The sequence below is a fragment of the Eubalaena glacialis genome, chromosome 3 (genome assembly GCF_028564815.1).
Source record: "Eubalaena glacialis isolate mEubGla1 chromosome 3, mEubGla1.1.hap2.+ XY, whole genome shotgun sequence".
Lineage (NCBI taxonomy): Eukaryota > Metazoa > Chordata > Mammalia > Artiodactyla > Balaenidae > Eubalaena > Eubalaena glacialis.
In genome coordinates this window covers 146,427,915-146,448,743 of record NC_083718.1, presented here as the reverse complement: position 1 = coordinate 146,448,743, position 20,829 = coordinate 146,427,915, and the positions used below count along the sequence as shown (strand labels likewise).

Below are 20,829 nucleotides of genomic sequence, written 5' to 3'. Positions count from 1 at the left end.
GGGGTGGGGAAACCTGGCTCTGCAGCCGAGGCAGAGCGTCAAGTCTGGAGCAGAGAGAAGCAAGAGGGGCGGGTGGGGAAGAGAGCTGTCGGAGTGGAGGGCGGCGCGGGGTGGTGCTGGGGAGTGGAATGCAAGGGGCGGCAGCAGAGAACCGAGTCGATGGAGGACTCGGGAAGAGATGGGTTCCGAGGAGACGCGAGGTCCGGCTCTGATGGTGTTTGCGAAAGGGTAGGGGCCACTGGGATAGATCTCGCTTTTCGGCAGGTCGGAGCAGAACCGCAGCGCTACCGAGGAGTAGGGAAGTGAAAACCGGGTTTGGCTGAGCAGGGAAGAGGGTCCGACCCGGGGACGCCGGCAGCGCGGCTGAGGAAGGGCTCGGGAGTACCAGGTAGGTTTTGGAGTGGGAGAAGGAAGGCTCGTTGGTGGACAGAGACGGGGCCGCAGGAAGGAGGAAGGTGCACGGGGTCCCGGAGAGAGACGAATGTATTAGGTGAGCAGGTCTGGAAAGAGAACCGCGCGTGGTCACAAGTAGGGAGATAAGGGGTGGTAGGGGGAGACCCATACGGAAGGAGCAGAGGCGCCTTCCCCCCGTCCCCAGCAAGTGAAGGAACAGAGAGGAAAACTGCAGTCTCCATCCCCGCCGCACTCCTGGCCAAACTCCCGAGAGGAACGCCGCAGGAGCCCTCCTCCGCGCCCGGGGACCCCGACGGAGCCACCCGGGCGTCCGGGCGCCGCGTACCCACCGACACCTGCCCGCGCTGAACTCCGGGGCGGCCGCGAGCCCACCGCCGTGCCTCACCTAGGCTCGCCGAGACCATCCTCCTCCGCTGCCGCAGCCGCCCAGGAAGCAGTTCCCCATGCCCGGCGGGCGGCGGCACTCAGGCGCGCTCTCCAGCCCGGGGAAGCCCGGGCGAGAGCCGAGCTGGGTCCATTCTCCCCGGGAGCCACGGGCCCCGCGTCAGAGCAGGGGGAGGAGACCGCCCCGCGCGCAGACCCGCCTCCTCCCGCGCCCCCGCCCCCGCCCCGCCAGCCCCGCGCCCGCCCGGCGCCCCGCGGCGCCGCTCACCTGCCCGCTCCCCGGCTGCAGCAGCCGCCGCCGCCTGGCCGCCCGCCGCGCTCCCCTCGCCCCGGCCTCGCGGCTCCCGCTCCCGCCCGGGTGCTCTGTGCGCCGCCCGAGCGCGTTCCGAGAGCTTAGCGGAGTCGCGGTGGCGACGAGGAGGAGGAAGAGCTAGCGAGCGAGCGAGCGAGCGGGGGCGCCGCGGTTCGCAGTCGCGCCTCTGGAGCCTTGCCGCTCACTCCCCATCCCGGCGTGGTGGAGGGTAGCCGAGCCCAGAGCGCCGGGTCTCCGCCCCGGCTGCGTGGGCGGGGAGGGCGTGAGGGCGAGATGGGGTAAAAGCCACCAGACTCGGATTTTTCACAAAGTATTCCCTGTTTTTGCCACTCACCATCGCCACCAGCCGCCCCCGCCCGGCCTCCCTCATTTTTCTCTAGGGTCTACTCTCTTATCATCCAGGCCTCTAAACATGCGCATACCCAAATGGAAAAAGCGCTAGTGCGGGAAAACTCGAGGGCAGGTCCCGCGCCCCGACGTGTGGCCCCCGCTCCCTTTCGCAGGAGGGGGCGCTAGGTCCCAGCGGCCAACCCTGGCTCGTGCGCCCCTGTCGTCACCGAGGCTTCCCAGGCAAAGTTGGGAGAGGGAGGAGGCGTGCATCTATCACTCTTTCGTGAGTCCTAGGGAGGGACTCAGGCCCCTGAGGGTGTTCAGGCCCCAGTTAACCCCCAACGTTTCCCCCTGCCGTCCACCCTCCCAACTCTGGTTCTCAGAATGTCCGGGAGTAAACAATCCCAGATTAGGACACGCGCAGGAGAAGGCTCCAGGCAGGATGCAATCAGTTGCTCCCTACTTCTGGTCCTAGCTTACAAAGATCCACCAAATCTCAGAAAAGAGTGTGTGAGTCTGAAAATTCTTCAGCCCTGAGACTGGATTCAACAGACTGTCGTGGCACACCCATCTCCAGAGTCCCGAATGCCAGGTGAGGGAGGGAAAAATATCGAGTGAAATCCTGTGCTGTTGAAGCAGGGTGCGGGGAAGGAAAAGAAGAGACTGGCTACAGTTCCTTAAAAAGTTTATTTTTATTCTTTATAAGGGCACACTCCTGTCCTCCAGCTGGGTAATAAATGAAGCTAATGTGGCTGATTTGGGCTTTGTTTGTTTGTTTTCCTCGTAGTTTCCATCACTCAGCCATGAAAATTTAATGAAGCATTTAGGGTTATTACCTCCAGAGTCAATGGGCTAAAAATATTTAGCCGAATGCACTCCTTGTAGAGCCAGTAGGTCCATGGCTGGTACATACAAAGTGATCGAGAGACCCTCCCTGTCTCCACAAAATTCACGACCCATTAAACTTATTCCATAATAACAGCTTCTGTACAAATGGAGGCCCCAGCAAACAGAGGCTGTCATGCACCTCCTGAAAAGATAGCAACTTACATAGAGACAGGAAAAATGTGTGAGGTCATTGGCAGGATGCAATCTTGGGAGAAAAGTTGATGGGAGGGAACTCCCAACAAGGTGAGAGGGAGGTACCACCGGTGGATACTACTGTTTCTATTTACTTCCGGGTGTGACCAGCGAACCTAATGGTGGGGACCAGAGAAAGTGGCCCAAGTCTCTCCAACTTTTCTAAAGTTCTAGAAAGTGGCAAGAGTTGCTACAGAACACTTAAGATACATTAGTAGAAAGTTCAGGCTCTCCAGGCAACTCTATTAGTTTCCTCGTCTATAAAGACAGACCTCCGGAGTCTGAACTCAATACAAAGAAAACCAGGGGACATGGACAAACCACAGAAGACCTCACTGAAATAGAGAAAGGGGGTGTAGAAAACTGTTATGCACTTCAAGCAACTGGGATAAATGTCAAACCTTGCGTGATTGAACATAGGTCTAACTTTTCATTGACTCTCCCAAAAAGTTTCTCAATGCTTGCGACAGCTGTGAAACATCAAAACAATTTATACACATGTTAAGACCCTGCCTTTGAGAGTTGTGGACTTCACCCCCTTCCACCTTGTTCTGTTTTCAGATGAGGTTATGATTACAGACTTTGAAGGGAATACCTGACACCGAGTGGCTCAGTGATAAAAATGGAAGATGCTCATGCAAAACTCTCTGTTCAGTGTTGGAGAAGGTGCACCAGGGAAACTCAGCAAATTCTCATTAAATCTGACAGGGGCAACAAGCTACAACTGTTCCCAACTCCAGGCTGGAAGAAAGTTATACAGATTCTAACTGCAAACAAGCTGCCCACCAAGGACCTAATAGTCTTCAGGGTTAAACCAAATCAAATCTTAAAGTACCATTTTAAGTTTTTATGCCAAACATGTCAAGAAACAACTTACTTAAATATTAGGGTGTTTTTTTTTCTTCTCTTAAATAATAATATAGTTTGTATTATGTGTGGCATAAAGATAAAATCAATGAACATTCCTTTATCATCTGCCCTGAGAAAGAGCAAAAATGTTTACATTGCTTATTACATTCCAGGCGCCATTCTGGGTGCTTTCCATTCATTAACTCATTTAACCTTCATGACAGCCCAGATAGAGAAGTACTCCTCTTGGTGTGTACTGGATCCTGAGTCATCTTTGACAAGTTACTTACCTCTCTGAGCTTCAAAATCTCAGTTCTACAATAGTGATACCTGCTTCATGAGATTGTGCAAGCTTTAAATGGAAAAATATATTGAACATGGCTAGCACTGAATAAGTCACCCAGTAAACATTGGTTCTCATTCCAGAACAATTCCAAAAATAGTTCACTTTAAATCAACGAGCGTTTATGGAGTCCATTTTATATATCAGGCATTGTGCAAGGCATTGGAAATAATGATGGTAAATCAGAAACAGATCCTGCCTTTAAGGAGCTCTGAGTCAACTGAATAAAAAACATGGGCATGAGTAGCATGCAGATGGGTAGAAAGGAGTTTTATTGAACTTCACATAATTCATCCCTATGCACATGATTCTTAAGACACCCAGAGGGGCAGCCTCTATAAGTACTGTTTGAGACTGACCTGCAATTGAAAGCAAAACCAAATGTCAGAAGTCATAAATTCAACTAGCAATAATCACTCCTCCAAAGGATGGGATGAAAAGTAGCTCATTTTGTGTATTATACATTACTTAAAATTCTGTTTATTCCTACAATCATTTCAAATATACCTCTCATTGGATGGAGTATAATAAAATGAATTTGCGCTGTAAGCTCTGGGGATTTCAAACAAATTATTACATAGCCACTGTTTATTAAATAGTTTGTAGTGCTTGCATATGCCAGGAATATGCTAATATTTCTCTACACATAAAGCTCTCAAATTAATAAAATTTTGAATAACGTTCAGTAGGAACATTTCTACCCAGCTTATTAGAAACATCATGTGTTCCAAGTATACTAAAATACAGAATGCACAAAATTTCAAAGGTTAATACCAATGGTATATAAGCCTCTCATGGTCCCTTTCATTCAAGATCACACTCCGATTCTATTTGTTTATTCAAAAAGTATTTACTGATTGCTTACTCTATACTAGGCACAATGTTGGGCATTGGCAGAAGAAGAAAACAAAAAGAAAAAAAAAAAATGCTTTTAAACAACTTACAGGCCCATGAAGGAAACCCATCATTGCATTGCGTTGCATTGCATTGCAGTAAATGCTATGATAGTGATCGTGCTAAGTACGGGATGCTAGGGGGGCATCAAATCTGGGCATTTAACCCAGAGTAGGATGTTAAGACTTTGTGAAGGAAGTGATACCATCTTGAAAGATAACTGAGTAACCAGGTGAAGCAGGGAAAGGTATTATGATTCCACCTATATGAGGATCAAAAACAGGAAAAATAAATCTATGATAAGAAATATTAGAACAGTAGTTACCTCTGTGGAGGGGGATTGCCTGGAAAGGGGCACAAGGTACTTTCTGGGATAATGGAATATATGATATCTTTAATGTAGGGTTGGTTTATATAGGCAAATACGTTCGTCAAAACTGATCAAACTAATCTTAAGATCTATGCATTTCAATATATATCTATTTTATCTTAATTTAAACAATTTTAAAAAGAGCAGGCACAGAGAAAGTGGAGCAGCCAGTGAGACCCCACATGTTTATGGGACCCACACTACTGATCTCAGGTGGCCTTGGCCTGCAGCAGCTTGAAGCAGGGTTTTGGTTCCCGGCCAGAGATTAAAGTCAGGCCGCGGCAGTGAGAGCACTGAATCCTAGCCACTAGACCACCAGGGACCAGTGGTCAGTGACAAGACCCTGGCCTGTCAGCTGTATAGAAAAGAATTTCCACATAGAGATGGAAAGTAGTGAAACAAGTGAAGTGTTTATTAGGAGGGAAAAGGGTATGTGTGGATAGACACACAGGTGGGCTCAGAGAGAGTCGCTCCCTTGTGGTAGTTTGAATCACTTTCATGGGGCATTTCTGCCGGGTTTCCTTTGGCCAATCATCTTGCTTTGCCTGGTTCTGAGTCCATATTTAGTTTATCTCAGGATCCTCCCATGCGTGTGCGCACATCTCTTAGCCAAGATGGATTCCAGCGAAGAGGCCTATGGGTAGGTTGACATCACTTACTATGAGGTGACGCCCCCTCCCTTTTTGACCTCCAAGGAGCCCTTCTGCATGTGTGTAGTCGGGAAGGTCTCCTTGACTTCGAGAATGAAGAATATGTGGTCTTTTATCTCTTATCTGGACAGGGCTTAGCTTCTCCTCCCTCTTGCCATTTTGGAGTATCTGTCCACAGGGGACAAACTCCAGCTGTTCAGACTGGGGCCCATCTATCTCCTGCCTCACTATGATGGCCCAACACAAATCTGTGCTAATGTTGCAAGTCCTGAATAAAACATTCTACTCTCAATATAAAAAGAGTGCTGTATGTTGTGCATAGCACTGCCAAAGCAATGAATGTGTTAAAAAAAAAAAAAAGTATCCTTTAAAGTACATTAGTGCAAGGATAGTTAGGCCAAAATGGAGCATCTTCCACAAAATGAAAGCACTGACCAGTGATGATGTGGGTGTCATCAGAAGGCAAAGAATTTCCTGGCACAGGAGTTAATCAAATATAGTTTGGATGATGGCTTGGAAGGAATTCAATGGAGAAATTCAAGCTTCAGATGGGGGAAAGAAGTCTTGAGCAATAAGACCTTTAAATTCTCCTTCTAAACCCTGATATTCTATGATGCCTTGAAGAGTTCTTATTAAAAAGCTCTGAAACCATAGTCACACTTCACATGGTTCTCTCCTCCCCTGTCCCAAGAAGCCAATAAGAGGCTATAACTCTATACCGGAAGATATAGGCTGCATGGTTGAATTTGTATGAAAACCTCACAAGGGAAAAGTCACCACTTTTCCTGGAAACATACTGATGCAAATCACACTTTATAAAATGTTTTTTTAAATAAAAAAGAATGTAATTGCTCATTGAATTGTAATATGAATGCAAATTAACTTACAGTAATTATACTGTGCAATTTTCTACTTTAAAAACTTAGAAAATGGAAGAGACCTGGTAAGTAATTTGAACTTAATTCTTCATTGTGTTCCTTCATTATGCAATGGTTACCATAAGCAATTTGCTCTGCTTTAATGTAAAATGTTTTTAGTTCATACCTTTACATTGGCAGGACTCAAATAAGACCATTCAATAGATACAGATACTTGTTTATCCCTCCCACCAGTGCCTTGTAGAAACAATGAAGATTAAAATTAATACAGCACAAGGGAATTTGTGAGAGAGTCTTCATATATTTTCATTTTGGAACCTTTAGCACATTAAGTGTCTCTATCCTAAGCACTCAATGTGTTTTAAGTAATCAGGGAATTCCTAACCAAATTAGGAGTCCGATGATCAGCATTCATGCTTTAATGGCAAGACTTTGGCATAGAAGTAAAGAAAATGCGTGCTAGTACCAGCTCTGCCACTAATTAACTGTGTGACCTTCCCTATTCAGGCCCTCATTTCACTCATATGTAAATTAAAAGGTTGGGCTAGGTGATTTCCAGCTTCCGTCTCAGCCTTTACAGTCTGAAATTGCTCTGCACTCACTCTGTGCTCTGCATTGTTTAAGCAACATGAGTGACAGTAAATGAATTTCTTATTTAGAATTAATGACCCTCTGAATGAACCGCAAGCCCTCTAGTTCAGTCATTCATTGCTAAAGAATGTCTAACACAAAGATTATCTGCGATGACGCGAATGTAAAAAATAATAATTACCCATTTTCATGCTAATAATAATTTGCATGTGTAGTTCCCTCAGTGTGGATCCTGTTAACTGCAAGGCAAAGATGCAGAGAGCTGGGGATCTCATTAAGCAGCGGCACGGTGTAGTGGAAAGAGAGTGAGTAAGGATTGGAATCACAAGACTTGGGTTTGGTATTTCCTGTGGCTAATAACCAGAGGAAATTCATCAGCCTCAGGAATTTCATCTCTTAAGACGCGATGCTCTCGGTTACTTCCCTGGAAGTTGTAAAAATTAAACCCATAATGAATGGAAAAACATTTGGTCACCTGGATTGGTAAATGTCTCATTTCATCCTCTTAACAACCCTGTGAAGTAGGAGCTTCTATTATCTCTATTTTCCAGCCCTCCCCCCAAAAAAACTGAAGGTAAGAGAAGTTTAATAACTTACTCAGTGTCACAGCCCATGACACTTGTCTGCCCTGTCTCTGCAGAGGGGATAGTAACATTCCTTCACCTTCTGGAGTCTCATAATGACATATACAGCATAGATTTTTTTTTTCTCTCAACGTATATAGCCTTTTTTTAAAAAGGGGACTATTTCATCTTTGCGTAAGTAACAGGACTATAAATGTCCACTCCTCAGCTACAAAATGGCAATAAAAGTACCTATATTTCTCTAAAGGATTCTCTTTAATTCCCTCTTTAGCATTTATCCCAACCACACCCAGTCCCTTTCTCCCTTCCTAAAAACCTCAATTCACATTTGGGAAAGTATGTGATTTCTCGGAAGCTGACTTCACCCACAGCTCTGGATCGGAGCACAGGACCTAAGCTAAGCCGGTCAACACAATCCATCACACTCCATCCCCTTGACCAGACTGGTTGATTCAGGGGCTGGCAGAAAACTTGACTTTGTCCATCCAGACTTCTGCTGGAAATACTGAGAGAAAAATAGCCTGTAGCCCAGGAAGCAACAGTGTGGGCTCCTAAGGGGAACAGCCCTTATGATAAAGTTGGACCCAATGAGGTCAAAGCAGAGAGAGCAAAAGAAATCACATCCTGTCACATCACTGAGTCACTGCCTAAAGCCAGCATTACCTTAAAAATAACATGAGGCAATATATCCTTTTTATTGTATTAGCCAGCATTATTTGCAGTTTTCATTACTTTCCACGAAAACCAAGCCATCAACTCAATGAAGAGGTATTAAAGACATAATGAAGTCATGAATGAGAAATTGTAAAAAGCTATGCAATCATAGGGCTTCCCTGGTGGCACAGTGGTTAAGAATCCGCCTGCCCATGCAGGGTACACGGGTTCGAGCCCTGGTCCGGGAAGATCCCGCATGCCGCGGAGCAACTAAGCCTGTGCGCCACAACTACTGAGCCCATGTGCCAAAACTGCTGAAGCCTGTGCGCCTAGAGCCTGTGCTCCGCAACAAGAGAAGCCCGCACACTGCAACGAAGAGAAACCCCTGCTCCCCGCAACTAGAAAAAGCCCGCACGCAGCAACAAAGACCCAACGTAGCCAAAAATAAATAAATAAAATTTTTTTTAAAAAGCTATGCAATCATAAAGTTTAATAATGGTGATTATGACAACAATGAAAATGATGATGGAACTGAAGAAGGAAATGAGAGCCTTTCAACAAATATGGCACCGAAATTTCAGGCAGAGCAAAAGCTTCCCTCCATAATTAAAAAAAAACAGTTCGTTCCTCTATGTTCCCACGATTCATCTTATAATATTCTAGTAGCATGCTCATATATCCCTGATCAAAGCACCACAGATGAGGGGTCTTTTCCTGACCACACCTTCGACGTGTGTCTCCATTACTCTGCTCGTGCTGTTTCCTCCTCCAGGATTGCTCTTTCCCTTTCCCATTTATTGAAATCCTTCCCAATCTGCAGGATCTAGTTTAAATGAAGCTCCTTCCCTTCTCCGATCATTCTCTCTTTTCACTTTTTTTATATGTTGGGCCTCCTTATAATCCTGATCCCTGCCATGTGTTGGAGCCATTTTTCACATGTCTGGATCCCCCAGAGAGACTGTAATTTCTTAGAGTAGATGCTAAGCTCCTTATAAACGGCAGAGAGAAAGAGATGTATGCAACATCTGTCCCTGCACTAATGTCAAGGGTGACTGAGCCGATGTGGTTGTAATTCCACCAGTGAGCAGTCATCAACCAAAAATATATAAGAAGCACCTTATGAAGAGATGAAAACACCCTGTAATTAAGAATGTTTAGATCACAATCTAACTGGGAAGAAAGACAGGAGGATGGATGACAGAGGAAGGAAGGAAAGAAGGAAGGGAGGGAGGGAGGGAGAGAGAGAGGGAGGGAGGGAAGGAGGGAGGGAGGAGTATGGTTTGTGGAATGTTGTCAAAGGATGCCAAGGCAAAGTTCTCCATGGCTTTTGTCTGTCTTCCTGTGCCTTGGGGAGAAAAAACATGAAGCTCTTGTTAGCCATGCCTATTCTCTAAGGGGTATCTCCAGAATGATTAGAAATATAGAGTCTCTTCTATATGTATCCCAGGTAGCAGTTTTATTGTACATTTATAAATATAGAATAAAACACAAATAGTGATTAAGATCATATAATTTTAAACTACAGCTTCATTTCTAATATTAGTTCTGACACTACAAGGGTGTGAATTTGGGTGAGTTCTTCAACTCTCAGCTGCACTTACCTCTCCTGTAAAATGGAGATAATGATAGATGATTCTAGTGTCTATTTTAATTATTCAATAAAATAGTGTTTGTAAACGTTTGCCATACTACTTGGTATATGCTAAGAAACTTAATAAATCAGTGGCTATCAGTAGTAGAGGCTGCAGTAGTAATCACTAATTGGCACATGGCTATCTCTTTCCTGGTCACTCAACTGTCTCTAGAAAAGTTACCCTTGGGATAATAAGCACAGATATTCCAGAGCATAGCCATGCAAAGCTTTGGTAACACTACTGCCAATCCTGGTACTCAAACTGCCTTAAAAAATGCCCTTAGTCATGCTAAGCATGACAAGTATTAAGACACTGGTAGATTTTTTTTTTTTTTTGAGTGAGCTTCTTTTCCCAAAAATCAATAATCATTTGATCATAAAATTCCCCATATTTGCAAACATTTACTTGGGTGGTATACTATAGCACATCATTATCACTATAAAAATGTTACTCTCAGGCTCTTGCATTCCCATATGTTTTCCTGCCTAGGAGATAAAGAGTAAGACATACAGCTGACATGCCCAGAAGTGTCAATGACCCTGGGTCTTACCCGGTAGAAGAGTGCCACTCCTGTGAATGTCATTTGCCACATGTCTATCAGTGGAAGCTATTTTGGAAACTACTGATACAGGTGAATGGAAACTATCAAAAGGCTTTGAACATTTGAGGGAAAGGGTCAAATTTGTGAGGTAGACACATCATTCTCATAGCAGAAAGAAGGTCAAGTAATATAACCAACCCACCCTGACATCAGGCATTTCCTTCCTACTTTTTGCTGCATCACACCCCTATCCAAACACCACTACTCATGTACACTGAGAATAAAAGAGCCTGAAATCTTGCGTATTCACTTAAAAATAAAAACTAAACAAGTATCTATCATGGGCACATAATGTTACTACCAGAAGAAAGTTAATATTTCCTGCCAAATTCTAAAAAAGGACACTTAGTCATTGGGCATCTTCTGTATCTGGATTAACTAAATCATAATGTTTATGCAGTTTAGGGACATGTGAGTCTGTAGTTGCTGGTTGAGTGGGATGATCTGAGATGGTCACGCTCAGTTGGAATGGGTTTATAGTAGGAAGGCCAGGTCATAGGAAGAATCAACATACTACTGTGTGCAAAGGACGATGGTAAACATTAAAAAGAGATGCTGTTGGGAACACAAACATTCACTTGCACGCTTCCCTCCCAGGGATCCTCCTAGCTCCCTGAACACGCACACACCATGCACTTTCATGTCTCTGGATATTTTTCCTCATGCTCCTCCCTCTATATGAAATGCTCTTCTCTACCACTTTGCCTAACTAACATTCTTCAAAGCCTAATTCAAACTTTGGCATTCTACCCACCCCATCCCAACCCTGTTCTAGGTACTATCACTTGTTCTCTCATCTGTATTATTTAATCACCTTATGAATCGCTGTATTATAGTCATTTGTTTAATGCCTGTCCCTCCAACAGACTGAAAGCATCCTTGAAGCTTCATTTCTCTATAGCCACTCCTTTCCCAAACCATGTCAATTCTACCTCCAACATGTAACTCGAGTACATTCACTTCCATCATCTCTCCTGCTATCACCCTGGACCCAGCCATAGCCACCTCTTGCCTAGAACTTCCTTTTCTTCTGCTTTTACTCTTGCTTCCCTAGAACACAAGGTCCAAATAGTAGCTGCAGTAACATTTAAAAAACGCAATTCAAATCCTCCTGTTTAGAATACATCAGTGGTTCCTCACTGTATCTAGGTTTCCAAAAGTCTTTATAAAGGCTTTCAAGTCCCTCGATGATCTGACCCAGCCTCAACTCACTCCACTCTTCCCCTGCTCAGTATACTCCAGCCACAATGGCCTTCATTCACATCTCAAAGCCTTGGCACATAATGTCCTGTTTGTTGGAACAGTCTCTCCTGACCTCTCTAACAGCCTCCCTCTCCCCAGGCCCCAACTCCTACACAGTCACTGATGGTCAGCTTAAATGCCACTTTCCCAGAGGTCTGACCTGACCTCCATCCTTAATGAGGTCCCCTTGTTAAAATCTTTGAAGGCACCCTGTAATTTCCCTTCATAGACCTAATCACAATCTATAACTATTATTTATAACTATCTATAATACATAATTGTATTTTATAATTATATCTTGACTTCATCTCTATTTCCCCCAGTAGACTATAAACTCCATAAGGGCAAAGAAATGGTTTTGTTTTTGCTTGTTGTTTTTGTGTTTGTTTGGTCACTGTAGTGGGTTGAATGGCGTCTCCCCAACATATATGTCCACCTCCTAATCCCAGGACTCTGTGAATGGGAGCTTATTTGGAAAGAATTTTTGCAGTCTTGGTACACAAGTTAGGATCTTGAGATGAGAAGACAATCCTGGATTATACAAGTGGGTCCTAAATCCAATTATGAGTGTCCTTATAAGACACACATTGAGGAAAGACAGAGAAGAGAAGGAGGCAATGTGACCGTAGAGGCAGAGATTGGAGTGATGTGGCCACAAGCCAAGGAACACCTGTGGCCACAAGAAGCTGGAAGAGGCAAGGAACAGATACTTCCCTAAGCACACAGCTGATTTTGGACTTCTGGCCTCTAGAGCTATAGGAAAATAAATATCTGTTGTTTTAAGTCACCAAGTTTGTGGTAATTTTTTACAGCAGACTTGGGAATCTAATACAGTAAGTTTATATTCCTAGTCCTGAACAGTAACTATGTGTTGAATGAATGAATGGGTGAGCATTCCTTGAACAAACGTCATACACGTTCATCACTACACACCAGAACTTACCACGGTGAACAGAACACAGTAGATGTTCAAATTATTTATTAAATTTTATCGAGTTGGATCTCATTTTGTAGAAATATAGGTCTATAACATTCTTAGAGCTTAACTATGCAAAAGAAACTTAAAGATAAAGCTTAAGCAAATTTCTTCTTTTATAAATGAGAACAGTAGAGTTGAGAAAGGTTATCTGACTTACCCATGGCCACACAGCAGGCTCAGGCTGCAGGAAATTGCATTTATTTATATAATTCCTATACCAACATCTGCCAGAGTATCTTCCCTGAGTACAATTACATCATTCTCATTAAAATCATTTGCTATGTTGTTAGTTAAAGATGCCAGCATTCATTGTCATTAAACTAGTCAGTGTGTGTAGGTCTACACTGATAATAAAATAAATATTGAACTAAATCCCAAGAATTGTAAGATAAAAAATTTATCCATTCAAATTCCAAGGAACCCAAGAGGGAATAGCAACACTAGATAGACATTTACTATTACATTTCACTTGATTTAATTATGCTTTCATTACTGGTATTCAAATATTTAATCCCTTATCAGGGATTATCTCTTCATTTAAGGATTTACCCCAAAATATATTAAAATGTATAGAATAAACCAACTCACTTCAGATCAAGGTCTTTCCCACTTAATTTCTGACTTAGGGATAACTCCACTTGAGGGGTCTCTAATGATTACGGTATAAATTTAATGCTTTCCCTCAGATTACCTGGTGCATGGCAGAAAAGACTGCATCTGTTTCTATCAATACAAAAGGAATATCTTGAATCAACCCTTCTTTCCTTCTTCCTCTGCATCGGAACACAATATAACTCTGGAAATCAGAATTTCTGTAATTATTTCACCAGTCATCATAATTTTATGATCTGAGGCAACTAACATGACCTATTTCTGTGTCACTCACCCATCCACCTATCCAGCCACTCAGGCATTAATTCAAAAAGTACTGATGCCAACCTACATCATCTGATTCCAAAACTCAAGTTCTTTTTCATCATTGTGTCCCCAGTCAATCCATCTCCGTGTAAATGCACCATTAATACCTGTCTATAAAATGAACTATATGATGATATTTCTAGAATCTGGCATATTATGTCCTTTGGGTTTATTATGTGTAACTAAATCTGGAGAATCTAGTTATAGTTGGAGGAATCCAGAAAGTCATTTAGTTACGTTCCCAGCTGCAGATCAGTTCTTAATTACGCACATCTATGTAAGTTTATGCATTATATCCCTAAGTATCCTTGGGGCTGGAGCCTTCAAAATCTCGCCTGAAATCTGTTCCTCTGAACAACTATGTCTGGTTCCATTCAGAAAGCCCATATTATGATCATTCATATGTTCATTTATTCAAAAACTTCCTGAGTGTACTCTTCATGAATGATGCACTGAACTAGGCACTGATGCTAAGGAAATGAGAGACTAGTTCTGTTCCCAAGTAACTCACAGAATAATGGGAGAGGAAGGTAAGTAAACAGGTAGTTTTGTAAAATAGTGTCCTAAGTTCTAAAACACAGATAATTACTAAACGCTTGAAACACCTCCCCATGTCCCCAAAGAGAAGTATTCAGGGTGGGAGAGTGACCAGCAAGGCTTCAAAAGCAGGGGACTTTGTGAGTCTGTTAGGACAAAAGCCATCCCTCCCTTAGCCACTCACCCACCAGATTCTTTACTACTCAAAGGGTCTCTCCAACTAATTCCTTTCCAGTGACACCAGTCACCCTGTTAAAATTCTCACAGAAGTTCCAAAGAGAGAAATCCTTGTGAAGATTTATCTCTCTCTGGGCAACCACGGGGCCACTGCCCAGATGAGATATAACTGTTGTACCTTTATTTGTGCTCATATTTGCACGTGGTTTGTTATTGCCTCAATATATTTCATAGTTTTTAGAGGAAGATTTATCCCTTCTGTGGGCTTTATTTTCAGAAAGGTCAATAAAGAATCAGATTCCTAGAGAAAAATACTGTATGACAGTACATAATGTGAAACCCAAATGTGATTATACCAAGCCCTTATTTAAAATCATTTAACGGCTCCCCAGTGGCTGCAGGATAAAATCCAGTGTCTTTAATCTGGCGTACGGGACCTCCATGGTGAGCACCTGCCCACTCCGCAGCCGCATCTTTTATCAAGATTCCCTAACATGTTGGAAAGCACCAGGCAGAACTCCTTTAGGTTGTAGGAGTCACTGAAGGGCTTAGTGGAGAAGTGATAAGAGCTGGACTACATTTACAGAAGCTTGTTCTACATTCCCTGAATGAAGCAACTGAAAATCCATACATAACTTAATTTGCTTCCTCAATACCCTTTTGGAATGAGGCAGACCGTAAATTAGGAAGCAAAACACAAAGAAAGAAAATAAATAATGAAAATGCTCATATAACCCTTTACGAAAAATACAACTATAAAGGATCTCCACAGGGACTTCCCTGGTGGTCCAGTGGTTAAGACTTTGTCTTTTAATGCAGGGGGTGAGGGTTCGATCCCTGGTCGGGGAGCTAAGATCCCACATGCCTCGCAGCCAAAAAACCAAAACATAAAACAGAAGCAATATTGTAACAAATTCAATAAAGACATTAAAAATGGTCCACATTAAAAAAAAAAAAATCTTAAAAAAAAAAAAATGGATCTCCATGATATTTACTATTGCTTCTGTAAAGATGTCAGTCTGAAGGTTTGCAGACAGCCTCCCTGAGTTATGCCAGTGACAATCCATTAAGTATTCTCAGACAACTGGGAATCTTGACAAATCCTGAATCACCCAATAGTATGTAAATAGCACTCTATATGTCCCAACAGTTTTGCACAGGTGCGTGGGGGTGTATATGTGAATTATTGTGTTTAGTTATTGTCATACTGTCCTGCACCCATTTTTGAAGTGTGCCTTGAATTCAGATGTTGATTTTCCTTTTTTCCTTTTTGAAAAAATAAAATGTGAAACACAAAAACTCAAACCAGTTAAGAAATATACAACTGCTCTTCTCTACTGGGCAATAAACTAGTTACAGGGGAAAAAACCCTCCAGCAACTTAGAATCAAAATAACCCAATCTGTAACTAATAACATTTGAGTGTTGTATTATTATATTGAACAAACAATCACTGAATTTTTCTCCTTTGATGGATTAATTAATTCAATAAATATTTGCTGTGTATGTATTAGACACACAAAAAACCAAATTGTTGTCCAAGATATTATCCTTGCCTTCAAGGAGCAGAGTATTTCCATTTATTTTGAGGTCTCAGTAGCAAGAAATCAAAACAAATACAGGACACAATTTGATACATCCTTCATGCTATCAAGCTCACCCCTACACAGACACATACACACAGATAGACACACACACACACACACACACAAACATACAACACTGAAAACAGTGATTAAGAATTGGCCTTACTCTGTTATTGACCCCAGTTCTAAATCACTAAACCTCATCTACTTTATGCTCCAAATGTTGGCAGGTCCTTACCTTCCCACTTCTGACCTTAAGGCTCATTTTTTAATAGGAACTTTTATTCCCCTTTTTTTTTTTTCTCACTGAACTTCCAACTAGGATTTTGATTCCTCCCGAGAAACAACAGCTCAACTTGCCTTGGATAAATATTTTGCCCTCTGATCTGTGGATCAGAGGCCACTGTCAAGTTCAGTAGGGGAGGGACAACTCCCCAACCCGCTCACCATGTTATAACAAGTCCCCATCCGACAGCCCAACATAACAACCCAACATTTCAAAGGAGAAATGTGTAAATGTAAGAAATATGATAGACCATGAACCATAAGTTAGGATTCTGTTTGCTCTATGGAAGTATAAAAACAAACAAATATTGCACTAAAATAGTGACTAAAAACCAAGAAACTCTAGGTGTGCCATCTTGTGGAGATCCCTTTTTGCCACTATATCAGCTGGAGTTCCCACTCCCCCATTTTACCATTTTAGTCTCTTTTGGACCTGATTCCATAAGTGGTTCCTAGGCAGAAGGTGGATTATTTAGGTGCCTTAGAGACTCTTGTCCAATCTTACCAATGGCTGTGAAACATTTTTCAACTATATCATTTAGTGTATTTTTCCTCAGCTTGTGAAAATGTGACATATTTGACATGACTTGCTATATCTGTAAGGTTGATTTTATTTATTCTATAATTATTTAGAGTGTTAAATATATGACAGTCTCTGTATCCAACCACTGAATAGCCAACAAGACAGCTATGATCCTTTCCTTTAGGGAGCTCACAATCCTGTGTTAAAAGACATTTTACATATTAGGGTCATGGATATACTGCAGGTTGTTTTTTACTAGGGGCTCCTAATAAAAATCCTTAAACAAAAACTACTGGAGCATCTTATGCTCCTGGAATTATTGTAATAGGCTAAACAGCCTTGCTATTATTTAACTGGAAGATAATGACTGAAATGTAAAAGACTAAGGGAGAGAGACGACATTGACTTAAATTCATACTAAAGTGTAAATGACTAACGCTGGATATTATTTTATGAATAAAGCTCTTGATAGGGTAGAGCCAAAGAGGAGGGTACACTAGGTTCTGAATTTGGGGAAATCATGGCAGAGAGAAACTTGATGTTATGAGGGGAGAAATTGTCTAGCAAATAATCCAGCTTGTTGTGGGTCCTTTGTAATATTTTTTTGCTGAAAAGAATACCAAGCTTGAAATCAGAAGTTCTGGGTTCCTGTTTGGGCTCTACAACTTCGTCTTGTGGCTCTGAAAAAGGCCTCTATTCTCTCTGGGACTGAAGTTACTTGTTTATAAAAACGGATAAGATATTCTGCCCAATGATCTCACAGATTTATTGGGAAGGTAATATTGATCATAGGCCATAGAAATGTAAGGTGTTAATAAGGCAGGAACACTGTTCTGTCACATGGATACCTCAAATTATTTCCAGAACATGAATGAGACCAGGGTAAGCTGGGGACGCTGATTTAAAATTAATTATACACACACAAATCTTTGTTGGTCCAATTACAAAGTCCTACTTTCAAACTTTAAAACAATGAACTTCAATTTACCTAAAGCCATGCTTTCAGATTACAATAACAGATGATTCCTTTATGCCTTTCAAAGGAATTATTATGCCACAGGCCTTAGCTCACATTTTTGAAATAAATGTGTTCCAGTAGGATTGGCTGCTTTCTGTCATCCAATCATTCTATAGTTAACACGTTATATATATTTCAATGAAAATACCATAACACTTTTGAAAGAGTTTTGTTTTCCTAAGAAGGCATGTTTCTTGTTTTATATTAGCCATGATTTAATTGCGGGTCATGAAACCCAATGGACAAAAGTCTTTCAGGTCAGCATTCATTACACATCTCCATCTTGCCTTGGGATGGATCAGCTAATTCTCGACCCCAGACTCCAAGACCACCAGCTTGCAGACACGCCTCTGCATTAGTCCCACTTGGGTAACTCTCCCCACTTTTGTTACCTCCCAATGCTTGCTGAGAGGTTAATTTACTGAGGTTCAAAGAAGTTAAGCTTCTGTCCACAGACACGTGGAAAAACGTGAACCTCTAAGACTTGAACTTAGGTTTCTAAGGCACCAAAGCCCATATTTGTTCTTCCTACCACATCGTGCTGATTTGTAGAACATCTGACTTCTCCATAGTGAGAATCTTTTTTAGTGGGAGAGACCTGGGTTGTAGTATTCTATTAAAAGAAAAAAAAAAAAAACTATGTTAAAAGATGTTTTGTGATGTGTAGGACAAAGAGGGCTATTTAAATTGAAATCATTTTCCTAGTATCCAAGATCTCTAAATCTCATGCACATTAAGTTTGAATTAACACTAACAAGGGTCTAACAGCTTTGATGCTGTGTTCTTAGATAATTAAATTCTTAGAAAATCATTCCACATTTGAGGGAGAAGAGAAGGACACAGAGAGTTCAGTCTTAATTCAAAGTCACTTACACATTGTTACCTGCTGTTTCCAGGCCTTCACAGAATCAGCAGGGAGGATTTGATATTAAAAATGAGGGTTCCCTCTCTCTCTCTCTCTCTCTCTCTCTCTCTCTCTCGCTCTCTCTCGCTCTCTTTTTTTTTTTTTGCCAAGCCCTCAGGGTTGTGGGAATGGTGGAACTGTCCACTGGAACTCTTCCTAAGCTATCACCTTACTTTGGCATCTATCATATACTGGAAGATCCAGGCCGTTTGGCACCTGAAACTGAGGCTCCTATCAGCAGTACCCCTTCCTTTACAACCACACCCCACTTTATGTGTACAAAGCGCTTCATAGTCTACAAAGCCCTTTCCATTCATTATTGCATGTGACCCTCAGATCCACCTGCAGAACCTTGAAAGATGGTACATACTTCCACATCACCATCCAGAGACAGTGGCAGGCTGCCAATAGGCCTTATCAGGTAGCATTTACCTTGGATAACGCTTTCCATCCTAAACTAACATTTGACCCTGAGACTTAAAGTCATAAGCTAAATCTTGTTGTATCCTAGAAGTAAGCAGGCTTGGGAAGAGTAACTCACAATAACAAACCTCACAAGAGGCGGCTGAATACACTTAAATTCTAGCTTAAGATTTTAGGATGAGAAATAGAACTGCCAGTGGGTGGTAATCATTAAATCGGCATAATCAGGGCACTTTGTTCCAGGACAGCCAAGTTATCAGAAGGTCGTTTGATTTTCAAGATGAGAAAGCTAAAGCTCAGAGAGGACTTCCCTGGTGTTGCAGTGGTTAAGAATCCGCCTGCCAATGCAGGGGACACAGGTTCGATCCCTGGTCTGGGAAGGTCCCACATGTTGCAGAGCAACTAAGCCCATGCGCCACAACTACTGAGCCTGTGCTCTAGAGCCTGCAAACCACAACTACTGAGCCCGCATGCCACAACTACTGAAGCCCACGCACCTACAGCCCATGCTCCGCGACAAGAGAAGCCACCACAATGAGAAGCCCGCGCGCCACAACTAGAGAAAGCCTGTGTGCAGCAATGAAGACTCAGTGCAGCCATAAATAAATAAATAAATAAATAAAAATTAAAAAAAAAAAAGCTCAGAGAGATGAAATAACTTGCCGTAAATAATCTAGCTGGTAAGTGGAGAAAACAACTTGAACCCTCCATCTCACCCCAGGGATAGAATCAGCACCAGGATTGAAGAACCAGGGTAGTGGGGCTGGTGGTGGCCCTTGAGCTAGGACCCTGTCTTCCTCCTTGTTAGTGCTTAGATGGGCACCATGGATGCTCATCCTCATGTCTCTCTCTTTAATGTCTTTGAGTGATCCCCAACCCTGAATTAGTAAAGTATAACTTCAGCTTTGTTCTGGTTTGGGAGGGGGATTCTGTTCCTTTAAGGCAACTTTGTATATTTCTGCTTTGATCTGATATGTGCTGGTTTAGAGTTGGACCCTCAGACAGTCACCTTACTTCCTAGGTTAAGATGGCATTCTACAACCAGCTCTGTTTACCAGCACATAACTCTTTCTAGTAGATGGGGTGGGAATTATCACCCCCATTTTTCATTTGAGGAACTGGAAACTCAGAGAATTTCTCAAAGATCCTACAGCTTGTAAGCAGAGGCTCCAGACTTAGTCCACACTTCAGGCTTCAGGTCGTGTGCTCTTTCTACTATATCACAATGCCTAAGGACAACAATAATCATAATATTCATTGACCACTGTTCTAAATATCTTAAATGCACTAATGTATTTGATCATCACAGCAGCTCTCACTGTTATTATTCCTGTTTTATCGATGATAAGATTATGGCGCAGAGAAACCAACTAACTAGTTCAAGGGCGCACAGTGAGTAAGTAACAGAGCCAGGATTTAAACTCAGTCTGGCCCCAGAGTCTGCGCTCTTAACCGCTTCCTCACAAGTGGAAGAAAGAAGACTGCTCTGGTGTGGGGTTTCAGGGTCTTGGCTTGGCCGAATATCCTTTGCTCATCTATTGACCAGTGCTGAACTCTGACACTGGGGCCTCACTCTGGCTTCTAGGAGGGTTGTCTAGCTTCTAAAAATGCAAACAGTGACTCATTAATTACTCACATAACAGTGTAGTGGAACATCTGATGAGACAAA

General features: G+C 42.5%; 1 protein-coding gene across 9 annotated transcripts in view; it reads right to left on the bottom strand.

The window, feature by feature from the left end:
• The window catches only part of DAB1 (DAB adaptor protein 1), a 412,298-nt gene extending 411,362 nt beyond the window's left edge, over nucleotides 1-936 (bottom strand). For all 9 annotated transcript variants that reach the window (XM_061184153.1, XM_061184148.1, XM_061184157.1 and 6 more), the window contains exon 1: nucleotides 800-936. The gene's annotated coding sequence lies outside the window, so the exon portion shown is untranslated. The remainder of the gene's footprint in view (nucleotides 1-799) is intronic.
• Between the last annotated feature and the right edge of the window lie 19,893 nt (nucleotides 937-20,829).